This window comes from Protopterus annectens, chromosome 3.part0 (genome assembly GCF_019279795.1).
Source record: "Protopterus annectens isolate FY-2018-M chromosome 3.part0, PAN1.0, whole genome shotgun sequence".
NCBI lineage: Eukaryota > Metazoa > Chordata > Ceratodontiformes > Protopteridae > Protopterus > Protopterus annectens.
In genome coordinates this window covers 1939391950-1939406403 of record NC_056731.1, presented here as the reverse complement: position 1 = coordinate 1939406403, position 14454 = coordinate 1939391950, and the positions used below count along the sequence as shown (strand labels likewise).

The 14454-nt window shown below is 43.7% G+C and overlaps 1 protein-coding gene across 1 annotated transcript in view; it reads left to right on the top strand.

Annotated features, from left to right (window-relative positions):
- SMARCC1 (SWI/SNF related, matrix associated, actin dependent regulator of chromatin subfamily c member 1) overlaps window positions 1–14454 on the top strand; it is a 1897600-nt gene that overhangs the window by 1627026 nt on the left and 256120 nt on the right. The window lies entirely within an intron of this gene.

The following is a 14454-nucleotide window of genomic DNA, read 5'->3' as shown; positions in this document are numbered from 1 at the left end:
TGCTGCAGGATCACAAGGACAGCCTATCTCAAAACAGACTATTTCAAAGTGGATAGGCCACTGCATTCATTTCTGCTATTCGCAGCATGGCAAATCAGTGCCTAAGGGCATTAGGCCACATTCAGCCAGAGCAGCAGCCACTTCAGCAGCCTTCCTCAGAGGAGTACCAACCAAAGACATCTTAGAGGCTGCAACTTGGAGTTCAGTGCATACTTTTACAAAGCACTATCACTTACCTCTCTACTCTAAATCCAGGGCAGGCTTTGCCACTGCAGTTCTGCAGGGCCTGATAGCCTCTCCTAATCCTATTTAGCACCAGCCCCCAACCTTAGCTTTGGGATTCAACCCAATTGTAATGACTGCAACAGTGAAACACGATGAACATAGTACAGTTGTGTACCTACCATAAATGTAGATGTTTGAGTGTATTCACTGTTGCAGTCCAGGTTACCCTCCCACCATCCCCCTTTTCCTTGCTGGGACTTATCTGTACTTCTCCATTCTATACAACCTATGTGGTGTATTTGCTTGTAGATTAAGGAAAAGTTGTTTTTTGTGTATGCATACTTATTGGCATAATTTAGCTTACCATTTTAGGGGCACCCGACATCTGGGGCAAGAAAAACTGAAGAAAATGGCGTCGGCTGTATCTTTTATACCCCTGACACACTGACGTCAAGGAGACTGCGGGTAGCCTGCCAGCAGGAAAACCCAATTGTAATGACTGCAACAGTGAATACACTTGAACATCTACATTTATGGTAGGTACACAACTGTACTTACTGGCAGTATTCTGGACTAGATATTAGTTTCCCACCCCAACTCCATTTCTGATAGTGGTACCCTACCTGACTCCCTTAGTGGTCATCTTCCTACCTTTGCTTATCATTCACCATCCTCCCTCCATCTACAGCACAACTATGTCTCGACCCGTACCCTGAAAAATGTCAACGCTCATGCTTTTTCTGACTCATTAAAACACATAAATTGGAACCCTGTAAAAACCCTTCCTCTTGACAACGCTGTTACTTCAATATTTGATTCATTAACCTACTGGATAACTTCGCTCCTTCCAGAACTAAAAGGGTTAAAACCAAAACTGTCCCCTGGCTAACTAAAGAAACTGTAACACTCGTGCACATCCGAGATAAATCATGGAAACATTATCAAAAATTTAAAACACCCTAACTGAATATAAGCAACTTTGTAATAAAGTGAAAAAAACAAAAAAAAGCTTCTGACCGAAAATCCTGCTACTCCAAATTTCAAAACAGTCGGACATCAAACCCTCAAAAATTTTGAAACAGTATATCTGTCCTCCTCTATCACAGCAAAAAAGACAACCCTTGCCCCGACCCTAACACTTCAGATCATATCTTAGCTATCTAATTCAGCTCCTTCTTTAGACTCAGTAGTGAAGCTCACCACATCATTTTCCAGTAATATGTCAACTCCAACCTCATCCCACGCCCTCAACTCTCTACCCCTTCTGACACCAGTACTGCACATCTTCCCCCTATACCATCCAACCCATTCCAATATATACCATAAAAAACGTTTACAAAAACGAAAACCATGCTCTTATGACCCAAGACAACCTTACATCTAACTTCCTCAAGCTAGCTGCCAATGGCATAGCTCTTCCCATCACATAATAAACTGTTCTATCCAAGAATTCTATTTACCCCTTTTCTGGAAGAAAGCCTTCATCATTCCCCTCCACAAAGGGGGCAACAACACTGATATCTCCAATGTCCGAGCTATAGCCATCCTGTCCCCTATCTCAAAAATTCTTGAAAAATGTATTCACCTGCAGCTCCCTCCCTACCTCTTAGACAATCAACTTCTGTTCTTGACATGACATGGATTTAGACCCAGACTTGGCACTACTACCGCCCTTCCATCCTTCCTAGAGATCATCAACTTCACCCGTGACTCTGGCAACATTGTATCTACCCTTCTTCTTGACTTATCTAAGGCCTTCGATACTGTTCCCATTACCTTCTCTTGTCCAAGCTCTCTTCTCAGTTTTTCCTCCTCTATTAACTGGTTTTCCAGTTACCTCTCAAGTAGACAAACTGTCAAGTGGAAAAACTGTACCTCTTCCTTCCCACTCCAACAGGCATTCCACAAGGCTCAATACTGGGTTCCTTACTTTTTAACATCTTCATTAATAACTTTCATCAGTGTATCCCTAATGCCAAACATGTCCAATACGTGGCCGACCCTACCATAATCTTCTGTGCTGAATCTCTCCCCAAACTCATGCATTTGACACAAAATGCCTTCTCTTGCACCAAGTCTTGGGATGTTGAATAATCACCTTGCTCTCGATGCATCCAAAACCAAAATCATTATCTTTACTCAATCTAAAAACACAACAATCGATAAGAATTTTTTCTCCATAGTCAGCCAGTATATGATCCCAATCAAAAGTCTCCGATACAAAACTTCTAGATGTCATTGACGAACAATTCAAGTTTGACATTCATATACAAACTAATAAGAAAACCCACCAGAAGCTTGGAATGCTGCAGCGACACAGCCGTTATTTTACTCCCTCATACACGCTTATAGTTTCTATTTCCTACCTCATTCCCTCTCTCTTGTATGGAGCCCCTCTCCTCACTAATCTTCAATCCACCCTAAAGTCAAAACGGTCATCCTGCTACAATAAAATCTCTGGGTTTGCTACCTGATCCAAATCCAACTCCCACCAGTGAGATGCACTCCACTCCTTGAACTGGCTGGAACACCCTCACTAGCCCTCTTACAAGGTTCTGGTGGGTTGTCTTAATATTAATTTGTTTATGAATGTCAAACTTGACAACTGTTATCTGCCCATAAACACATTTTCAAACCCTCTAACTGCCCTTCCCTCTCTTCCATACTCACCATGCATCATTCTGACAAATTACTCGGGTCCAACAGCCAGAACCTCCTTGAAGTGTACAAACCCATGAGCGCACCAGGGCAACTTCTGTTGTCTTTATCCCTTGCTCATCTGAGGAATTCACTTCTACCCCACATTTGAGTCACCCAAAACCACTCTGCTTTTAAGACCTTGCTTAACTCCCATCTCTCTTCTCACTGGGAATGCTCCTGCTGTCACCCCACCTGACTCCCTCAATTTCATTCTTACTTCCTCACCCCCCCTTTTTTTCTCAAAACTCGACCTAACACTACTCTTTGCTCTATTCACCTCCTTTAATTCTTCTAGTTTTTCACCTTAAGAAACTATCAGTACATGTATGCCTTGGACTCCAAAGTACTTGATGTTAAGTTGTCTATCTCGCCTTCATTCTTGCTGGTTGGGTTCGGGGGTCAATCCTCTGCTCCGACTCAGCCATCTTCAGTAGCTCGAGAGCGGTTTACTGGCTCGAGGCTACCCCATATCCCATGATGCCTGGCGCTAGCTGCCCAGATCTCGTTTTGCCGCTTCAGACTGCGAGGTTGTCTTACTGGCTCAGGCTCGTATACTTTATTGTATTTTTACTAATTTTACTAAAAAAAATTTCTTTATAGTGTACCTTATTACTTGGTTGCACTATTCCAAGCTAGATTCCCTAGATAGCATTTATCCCTCTTGTTTTTCTTGAAAACTCGTTTTACTTAGAGAGTTTTCCCCACTCCTCCCCCCTCCCTTCCTTTAGTGGTAGCCGTTTAAGTTAGAGGCTAACCCTTTTTGTTTTATTCTAGTTGTAAAAAAAAAAATATATATATATATATATATATATATATATATGGATCATTTTTAGGTAGTGTCAGTAGTAGTAGACTTGCTTAGTTTTTTGTTAGTGTGTGTTAGCTGTATAGTTTAGTTAGTAATACCTGCTAACTTGTTTTTTGGCTTGTGTGTGCGCGTTTCTTCTCCTTGGGGTGTGTGTGGTAACATGTCCAAGGATTCTAAAGTGTCAGGATTCAAGAAGTGTGACTCATGCTGTCAGAAGATGTCTCTGACAGATGGTCACACTTCTTGTGTCTGCTGTCTGGGTGCAGTGCACCTGCAGGACTCTTGTTCGGTCTGCCATACTTTCAGCCCAAGGGTCCTGCAGAAGCGCAAAAATAAGTTAATCCTTCGGGGTTTGCTTAAACCACAGGATTCACCGGCTAAGGCTCAGCCTGCAAAATCCTCCAAGCCACCCAAGTCTTCGGCTCCAAGTTCTGAGCTGTCGTTGGATTGAAGCAGCACCATCCGCCTTGACTCCGGCTGGAACCGATGTGCCTGCCTCACAGTCGGCTTCTGGAACCGATGTGCCTGCCTCACAGTCCCCTCCAACACGAACTTCGGAGCCGTCCGTGAGTCGAAAAAGATCTAGGTCTCCCTCCTTGGAGTCGATACGCTCGGCTCCACAGTCACCTCTGCTCCAGTCAGAGCGCAGTCATAAGTCTTCTCACTCCTCTCAGTCCTCCAGACTTTCAGATCATGATCTGCTCCGATCCCATCCTTGGTCCTGTCCTTGGAGGGATCTGGGCGCCGGGACTCCGTCGTCGGCTCCGAGGGGGCGAGTGGCATCGGACCCTTGTCCGACCCCGCTCTCCCTCTCGGAGCTTCGGCACAGGTGAGCTCGGCTCCTACATCGGCTTTGGAGCCATCCCCCTCGGTGCGGAGAGGGATTCCGATTTCTTCAGAACCGGAGTCTTCTCTGCATCCGGGCAGGGACGCCTTCGAGGTCATGAGGAGTGTATTGGCCCCTGAGCCAGTCCCACGATCAACCCCATCGGCTCCTCCCCCTGTGTCTGCCTCTGCCCCTCCTCCTGACCCCAAGCGTGGGGAACCAGCGCTCCAGGGCACCCCTTTGGGTGTTTCTTCCTCTTCCAAGGCCTCAACTGATCACTCAAAGGAGCCACCAGGAAGTGCAAGAGGAAGCACGTTGACGACTCTGAGTCTGTCACATCAGATACAGACTTAGAGGATTCGGAAGGGTCCCCGAGATCCCCCTTTGAAGATGTTTCCTTTTCAGACATCCTTGAGATCCTTAAGCAGAGGGGGAACTGGAATACCCTAGCCCCTTCCAAGGATGAGTCGGTATTTCTGGACGTGTTTGGTTCCTGACCCTCCACCTCCTGGGTGTCTCCGCCTTTCGACCCACTTATGTCTGTGGTGGCTCGGAAGGCGTGGTCAGCTCCAGACACAGTGGAACCAAGCCCCAGGAGACCTGCTAAATTTATAACTGCACTTCAAGACAAACGTTTTTTATCTAAGGGCATACCTGTTGATGCCATAGTGGTAGCAGCGGCCACAAAGAAGGAGTTGGCAGAAACTTCGTCATCTGTCCTCCTAACAAGGAGTCTAGGACAATGGACAGATATGAGAAGCGAATGTTTGCTTCAGTGACCTTCTCGATGAAGTCTCTGAATTATTTGTGCCATTTCACCCGCCTTCAGAGGGATCTCCTTAAAGAGCTTGGAGATACCCTCCAAGATCCATCTGCTGGGGGGCTCAAGCTAAGGTGGCCTCCCAGCTGGCGACTCTGAATTCAGTTAACTCCTCCATGAGGCTCATTTCTTATGCAGCCGATGGTGCGAGTAGAGCCACAGGCACAGGCGTTGCCGTTAGGAGGCACGCATGGATGCGGCTATGTAATTTTGCAGAACCCTTCAGAGCGTCTTTCACCAGTACCCCCTTTGATGGCTCCGCTCTCTTTAGACCACAGGTGAAGGACACACTAACCAGGTGTGAACAGGAAGGCAAGGGTCAGAAGAGTGGAAAAAGATGGTTCCTTAAATCCCAGGGAGCCTTGCCTGACACACGTGGTGAGTTCACCTCCAGGGGCAGAGGAGGGAACAATAACAGACACCGCCCTCGGGGCAGGGGGGGGTCCGCAGAACCAGGGCAGCAGAGAATCCTTCTCTGAGAAGCCTTTTCAGCATTCCTGAAGGGTTGCCCGGCTGCCCGCCTCTGGAGGCAGTCGGGGAAGACTTTTGCTGTACCCCAAAGCCTGGCAGAATCTAACTCAAGACAATGGGTACAATCAGGTAACAGAATTCCCTTTGCTCAACCCCTGTTATCGTCAAACAAGTCCCTTCCGGATGTTCCACCCAATCTAAGGGGCCAAGCAGCCAAAGAAATTTCAAAGCTGCTACACAAAAGGGTCATCCAGGAAGTCCCAGTAGACCAGATCGGATCTGGAACTTACTCAAGGTACTTTTTGGTACCAAAAAAGACGGGGGACTGGAGACCCATTCTGGATCTCAGCAGACTAAACAGGTCTGTACAAAGAACAAAGTTTCGGATGGTCACGCTACAGTCCATTCTACCCTTCCTGGGTCAGGACAATTGGATGTGCTCTATAGATCTTCAGGATGCGTACTACCACATCAAAATGCACAGGCGCTCCAGAAGACTCCTTTGCTTCTGGCTGGCTGGGAGCCTGTCATTATCAGTTCAGAGCTCTGCCCTTTGGTCTCGCCACAGCCACCAGGATGTTCACCAAATGCATGGCAGTGGTTACGACTCACCTGAGACGTCAGGGATTCCAGGTGTTTTCATATCTAAACGACTGGCTCCTCACTGCTTCCACCAGGCATCACCTCCTGCAAGCCAGGGACTACACCATCAAAACTTGCTCCAGACTAGGTATCACAATAAATTTCAAAAAATCTGCATTGTTACCCTGTCAGCATATCACTTATATAGGCGCAAATCTAAATACCAGGAACATGTTTGCGAACCTTCCACCAGACAGGGTATCACTAATTTGCCAACAAGTACAGATTTTGTTAACATGCAAAACGATTCAAGTCAGGTTTGTCCTCCGAACACTGGGTTCCATGGCATCAGCAATTCTTCTTGTCCCCCAGGCCCGCTTTCAATGAGAATCCTCCAGTGGCTTCTATTCACACAGTGGTCCTTCCAACAGCTTCCCATGTCTCACAAGATTATGATCACAGAAGCATGCAAGAAGCACCTCACTTGGTGGATGGTCTCCCCATCAGTGTCCCAGGGCAGACCATTTGTGCTACCCCCTCCAGTCGCCACAGTGACCACAGACGCCTCCCTGATAGGGTGGGGGGGGCATTATCAGGGCAGGACAGTCCAAGGCCACCTGGCAGCCTCACGAGTACCATTTGCATATAAATGTCATGGAGATGAGAGCCGTGCTTTTAGCGTTGTAAGCCCTTTAGGACTCTCTCCCTCCCGGGACCATTGCAATTCAAACGGACAATATGTCAGTGGTGTGGTACATCAACAAGCAGGGCGGAACCAGGTCCTATCCTCTATGTCGAGAAGCACTCAGACTCTGGCAGTGGGCGAACTCTTCCCAGCGTTTTCTGATCGCAACGCACATCCCTGGGAGTTCCAATGTCATCGCAGACAGGCTCAGCAGAGCAATTCTCATGCCTCATGAGTGGTCTCTGAATCAGGTAATTGCGGAACAAATCTTTTGCAAATGGGGTCAGCCTTGTTGCGACCTGTTTGCCACACCTTTCAACAGCAAGTGCAGCAATTTCTTCTCCCTTCTTCCACTTCCAGGCCCTCTCCCCCAGAGACGCTCTTGTCCATGATTGGCCTCAGGGAATTCTTTACGCCTTTCCTCTGTTTCCCCTAATACCCAAACTCATACAAAGAGCAACTGCGTTGGGTTGCAAAATGATCCTCATTGCCCCTTACTGGTCTCGACAGATATGGTTCCCATTCCTGCATCATTATCTTCTCGAGCAACCTTGGATTCTGGATCCTATTCCAGATCTACTGATTCATTAGTCGGGCAGACTGCATCGATCCCTTCAAACACTCCAGCTCACAGCTTGGTTGTTCCACTTCCAGCCTTAGCCAGGCTTCCTAATATTTCCTCCTCTGTGCGGGAAATTATCTCATCGCACAAATCCACAACTAGGAAAACTTACGCTAGCAAGTGGAAATGTTTTTCTTGCTGGGCAGAGACTAAGAATATAGATCCCTTTTCAGCCCCTGTCCACGAGATTCTGGAATTTTTAGCGGAACTCTTTCATTCTGTTTCCGCTTCTGCTACAATCAGGGTTCAGTTAGCTGCCATTTCGAATTTCCTCATTGGGTTGTCTTCTAATAACATTATGTCTCACGAGCTGTGTAAAGCCTTCTTCAAAGGAACCATTCTGCTCAGGCCCCCAGTGAGGGATCCCCCACCTCCGTGGGATCTAAACTTGGTGCTAGCTTCCCTAATCTTGCCACCTTTTCAAACTGCAGCATCTTGCTCCATTAAGTTTTTATCCTGGAAGACTCTCTCTTTTGGTAGCCATTACTTCTGCCAGACGTGTTTTGAGCTTCAGGCTCTATGTATTCGCCCCCCATACTTAGTTTTCCATAACGATAGGGTCGCTCTAAGGACCAATCCTTCCTTCCTTCCTTCCTAAGGTCTGTACACAAAATAATTTGAATCAGTCCATAGACCTTCCTGTGTTCTTTCCTAATCACACCAATAACGCAGAATATAAATTTGCACCAGTCGAATGTTCACAGACAGCTGTGTTTTTATTTGCATAGGACAAAGAACATCAGGAAGTCGGACCAACTCTTCCTTTCCTATGCTGAGGGCAGACAGGGCCTTCCGGTCTCAAAGGTAACAGTATCTAGATGGTTGTCTCACATTATTTCATTCATTTACCAGCTGAGAAACAAGAAATTATCTACCAAACCTAAAGGCCACTCTACTAGGGCATTGGCTACCTCGGTGGCCTTCCAATCTAGGTTGCCCATGGAATCTATCTGTGCAGTTGCTACGTGGGCTAACCCACATACCTTCATTTCTCATTACAAATTAGACATTGCTTCCAGGAACAGGGCTGATTTTGGTTCCACTGTTCTGAAGAGTCTGTTCCATTGAGCCACCCAGGATAGTAGGTTCTAGGGACGCTGTCCCAACCAGCAAGAATGAAGGCGAGATAGACAACTTAACATAAAGAAGTTATTTACCTACCATAAGTTCATTGTTAGTTGTCTTCTTCTCGCCTTCTTTCTTGCGTCCCATCCTCCATCCCCCTATCCTAGTGGTTCGAGAGGAGCTCCCTTATTCAGATTTCATTGGCTGAACCTTCTCTGCTTGTCCTTTTCTGCTTAGATAGCTTCGTAGTTAGGTCCATGGGGCTACTAGGGCAGAATTCTTCCTTAGTTATGTCTGGAATAGCTTTTTCAAACGAGATCTGGGTAGCTAGCGCCAGGCATCATGGGATATGGGGTAGCCTTGAGCCAGTAAACAGCTCTCGAGCTATTGAAGATGGCCGAGTCGGAGCTGAGGATCGGCTCCGAACCCAGCCAGCAAGAAAGAAGGCGAGAAGGAGACAGGTAGGTACATAACTTCATTTTATACTTCCTTTGAAAGCTTTATGACGCCTTGTTCGAATGTTATTTATGCTATCTTCTGTATCACTTTGTTTGTAATAGTTTTTGAAACTGTTATATTTCTTAATTTTGTTATTAGTTTTTGTAATACTGTATATGGAAGTTTTCTCCCCAGGCCTCCATTGAAAATGGGCTCATTTTGGCCCAATGGACTTTCCCGGTTAACAAACTGCAAATAAATAATTTTGTTTTTCTGGACTTGTACTGTTAATAGTTATTTGAACGTTTATCATGTTTCCATTTACTAAAGGCAAATGTTCTATACTCAGCCACAGTAATTATAAGTAAAGGTTGTTATTACTAATGGTCATCAACGTTGCCCCAGACTTGTCTATTTGGTATGTAATGGATTAATGATTTTTTTCCACTTGGGAGTTACCATTTTCTGGCATCATTCATAATAGTCTGTTTCTATTTTGGATCCAATCCATCTAATACAAAAAAGTTAGTTTGAATTTTACCACTTCCTGTAACTTTATTATGTTTAATTTGCATTGTAACTTTAAAGTGTCCTTCGTAGGAAATGGGAACAATGCCTTATAATTTTTCTGTTATATGTTGCAGCCAAAATATTAATTGGTCTTGTATACTAGTCATTAAATTGTATACAGGAAAGCATGAAATATATTGTTCCATTAAGTTTTTTAAGTATAGATAGGTTAGGTTGCAGACAAAATGTCCGTAACACACAACGGCTGCAGCTACAGTAATCGCTGCTGAAGAAAGCCAAATTCTGCTTTTGTATAGAAGGTGCTTTGCTCAACTGTTGAGTAAAAAAATAAAAATAAAACAATATGACCCATGTACAAAAAACACTTCCATGCTATACAGTGTGTTGGTATTTATTAATTTACTTTTTCCTTTCCTGGCAGCTGCATTGATCTCCCAACTGTGCCCCCTTGACACCTTGCACCTGTGAGGTGGGTTATGACCCCTGTTGTGAAGGCTCTCACTGCACCTGCCAGGGAAGAACTAACATAAGTAAATTAATAAATAATACTATTGCTGTGTACAGAGTGGAAACTTTTGTTGTACATAGGACTGTTTTGTTTTATTGTATTTTCTTACTCGGAAATTGACAGTAGCACCTTTTAGCTTCTATACAGAAGCCAAAGTTAGCTTTCTTCAGCAGTGACTGTTGTAACTGAGGCCACTGCGTGTTGCAGGTATTTTGAATGTGACCAAACCACAGTATTCTGTAGATATCATTTCTGTTACGCACACTGCTTTACCCATTCAGTGGCATTTCTAGTAATGTACATAGTAACTCCTGTCATAAGGAGTAAAATTCATGTTGTACAACACAATACACATGTAGCTTTAGTTTTGCTTCATTCCTTTGAATAGTTGTTACTGCTTCAAGCATTTTACCGTAAGGACTTTGCTTTAACATTTTTAGTCTTTCATAAGAAATTTCAGGAAAACGTAATCATATTTTCTCTTTTAAACAAAATAAACTAACAATGGCGGTTCTTTTGTTGATCAAGTGTTTTATATATATATATTTGTTCCACAGGAGCATCTCAGTGGCTTCCTTCCTGCACCTGATTAATATACTCTTTCCTTTATCAGGGCAAGAACCCTCCAACCCATTTGTTCCCCAGTGGAGATGAGTCAGACCTGCAGATCCAATGGGCTGTTGTATCCCTGGTCCCTCAACAGCCCCCGATCTTTGCTATAGCTGCCTTGAGAGGTGCAGAACCTTTCAGCCAAATGACACACCATGTGCAACTCAAGCATGCTAGGCTTCTCATGCTGTATCAGTACATCTGCATTTTTACAGGTGTTGCCAGTGCAAATTACCTCCCTACCCCATAGGATGGGCAAGTTGGCATTTTCCACTCACTCCCATCCTCCTCCACCCTGTCCCTCCAATGCCTGTGCTGCTAGCTGAGCATGGGTTATCTGTTGTCTGTAGAGTTTTCTATCCCTCTGCTCCACGCAGCCAGATTGAAAACAATTGCATCGATCAGGATGTACAATTTTGTCAGCTTTTTCCTCTGGTTTTACTAGGCCATTTAGCACTATAACTGTTGCCACATGTTCTTAATTTTTTTAGGAACCTTTCCAGTTAGCATGGCATGCTCTAGTTTTCTTAAAAATTTTGGATAGATCTGTCAAATGTTTTTTTTATCCAACTGCCAACCATGGAAAAATGCTGAAAGCACTTTCAGAGATCAATATATCAAGCTTCTTTTTAGGGGCAAGCCTGTCTGCACCCCTCTCCCAGCTTGTGTATTCCAACTCTGTGGTTACACAACAATGGAGAAAGGGCAATACGTAACCTTTGCTAAAAGTGACTTTCAACAATAATTCCTTCACTCTATTTACAACCGGCATTCAAATTCTCTTCATGTTCCCAAATTTTTTATCCTGTGCACCAGTTTCAAACTATAATTCCTAGTCCAGTTTAGTTATATGAGAGGCTGTTTGTCTCTTGTTTCCTTGTTGATATTCACAGCTGTGTATTGCTGTAATTCTTAACATTTGTTTCATCAAATTGTTCAGCCAGCTGTCCCTATTAACAGTGTGTTGACCTGAGCTAGGGAGCGTATTGTTAGAAAAATATTAGTGTTGTTTTTCTTTCCTTCAATTCATATGGTTGTATCCTTATGATTGAAGAGGATGATGCTGTTATACTGATTAGCAGCTGAGGTGCAATTGTATCCCAGTCATTTCTTCTTTCCATTAAGGACTTTTTTCAGTCTTTCATTAATGGTCCTGTTCATTTGTTTCATTTTAGCTGCTTCATGTAAAGCTGTGTACAGTTTATGTAAAGTCAGCAGGTATTCTTGTACAAGTCTCAAGTTGAATAAACATATCCATGTATTGCAAGACTATTTGACAAATGTAGTATATAAAAGGGAGCTCAACAAAGCTTGTGGCACCCTAGTTATCAAATATTACAGATTTTAGAACATAAAATGTGAACATAAAGATAATTCAGGAGTTAGACCCTGCAGAGAATCCGTAACACTGAAGACCAGTTTGCTGTTGGATTGCTCATTGTCTTTTAAGTCCGGTCCAGAAGGAGTTAAATGTACCACTTGCAGTGTACATTCATTCAGTAGCCTCGAATCAATCACCTCATGCTTTGAACTATTTTTCTTTTTCAGTAGTCAAATGGGGCTATTGCAAGGTGAATTACCTTTAACCACAGTCCCCTTTTCTCAGTCCTGAATACCTTGTTTTATGTAAGGAGCTGTTTTCACTGCAGTTGTACCGACAGTGATATGGCAGTAACTTTTTTCCACTTCCACTTGAACCATTTCAGATACAAGACTACAATTAGTGTTTAATTTAGCCTATAACTTTGGGTTTGTTTGTAATCATTCTTGCTGTAGGCTGCCATCTGAACAAATGCCTGTAACGTTGCCTATTTCTGTTCGTACTGGTAACTGTACTATAGTGCATATGAATTTGATCCTGCCACAAAGTCTGATTCACCTTATCCACTACCATCCTCATTTCTCCCAGTTTTCACATTCCTAGGATCATTAAGGAGAAATGTGGATTTAGCCAAAACTGGCATCTCACTCCCTTTGTAGGATATCCGTACTCTCCTTGAACACGTAACATTAAAATTTTGCTATGGTAGGGAGATCCTAGAATCATCAAATCCAATGAATGTGGATAGAGAACCCCTGCCGTTTATTTACAGTCAGTAACGGATACAGCTGCCTCTCTATCAAAATCCTCCCCCCAAATTGACTGAAGGTCGGTCTTGTTTCTCCAAGAACAGTGGGTCTAAAAAAGCCAGGTCAACAGAGTGCTTTCTCCATCAAGCTTGTGTTGGGACGATCAGGGCAAACAATGTTAACATCATTATTCTCATTGATTGCAATGTGTCTGGTCTCCTATCCTTTTCCCGAAGGTTTGGAACTGATGGCTATGCATGTGGACTACCCAGGTCTTAAGAGCCTCTTGTTATCTAGTACAGATACTGAGCATTCTGATGGAATATTTTATCTTGTTTTCACAGATCTGATTTTGAATGAACTGTTCCATATTTAAAATGCTTCTTACAGATTGTTTTCTTTTTGTTCATTTAACATTATGCCCAACTAAAGTTATTCCTTGGTAGTTATTTCTTGTCATATTTTGGGATCTTAAAATCTACAGCTATTTTCCTGTGTGTACCTTATATCTGTTGTCTCAATCTTTGCAGAGGTGCTGCTGCATCAAAATCCTTTTTATTTTATATATATATATATATATATATATATATATATATATATATATCTATATAAGACTTCCGTTTCTATTGTTTTAGGCAGCAAGCATAAGTAGGGACTATTTCAGTAAAGCCGTTCATCTGCATCCTTTTTTGCCCATTTCTCAAAGCTCATAGTATTTTGGAAAGGGGATTTCATATAGTCTCCTTGTGGCAAGATTCAAAAAGCATTGCCATGCCTAGCTCCATAGTGCGAAGGAATGGAGCCTTTACTGCAACAGAGGTAACCAGGGTTCAATTAGCAGCCCTGGTGCTGGAAAAGCCAGGCAAGGAGGCGGGTAAAGTTAAAAGGTATGACTCACTCGCCTCTTGCAGCAGGTGTGGAGAGTTGGACACACTTGTTAGGAACGTCACATCATTGCATTTTCCTCTGGGGGAGTTTGACAAACTCAGTGCTCATGCTTTGGGGTGGGGTACAAGGGCTGGTCTTCTTGAATGGACCACCCTTCAAAGTAGAGAAAACAACCTCTGCAGTTAGCCCATAGTACAAATTACTGTGACACTTGTCTGAGTTCATGTAGGGGATTAGAACCAGCAAGTAAAAATGTTCAAACCACCTTGATGGCTTTGATTGCTGCTTGAATGATGGCCTCACCTGGTTGACTGCCACTGCTGCATTGGGGAATTAAGTCCATTGGGCAGGAATTTAACTGGTGATTGGTTGGCAGCAGAGGCAGTAAAGGGCTTCCAAATTCATTCAGCCTTTCATATTGGTTTGTCCATGTGATCACTGATGCTAATTCTAAATTAAAATCAATCCTCATTTCGTTTACTTCGTTCGTCACTGTCAAATACTTGCTTTGCACTTCTTTTCATTGATCACTTTTATCTGTATCATCTGTAAAATGGCTTTAACGTCCCTTTTCCTCCTCTACTCATGTACCGTAAGTATACAGTA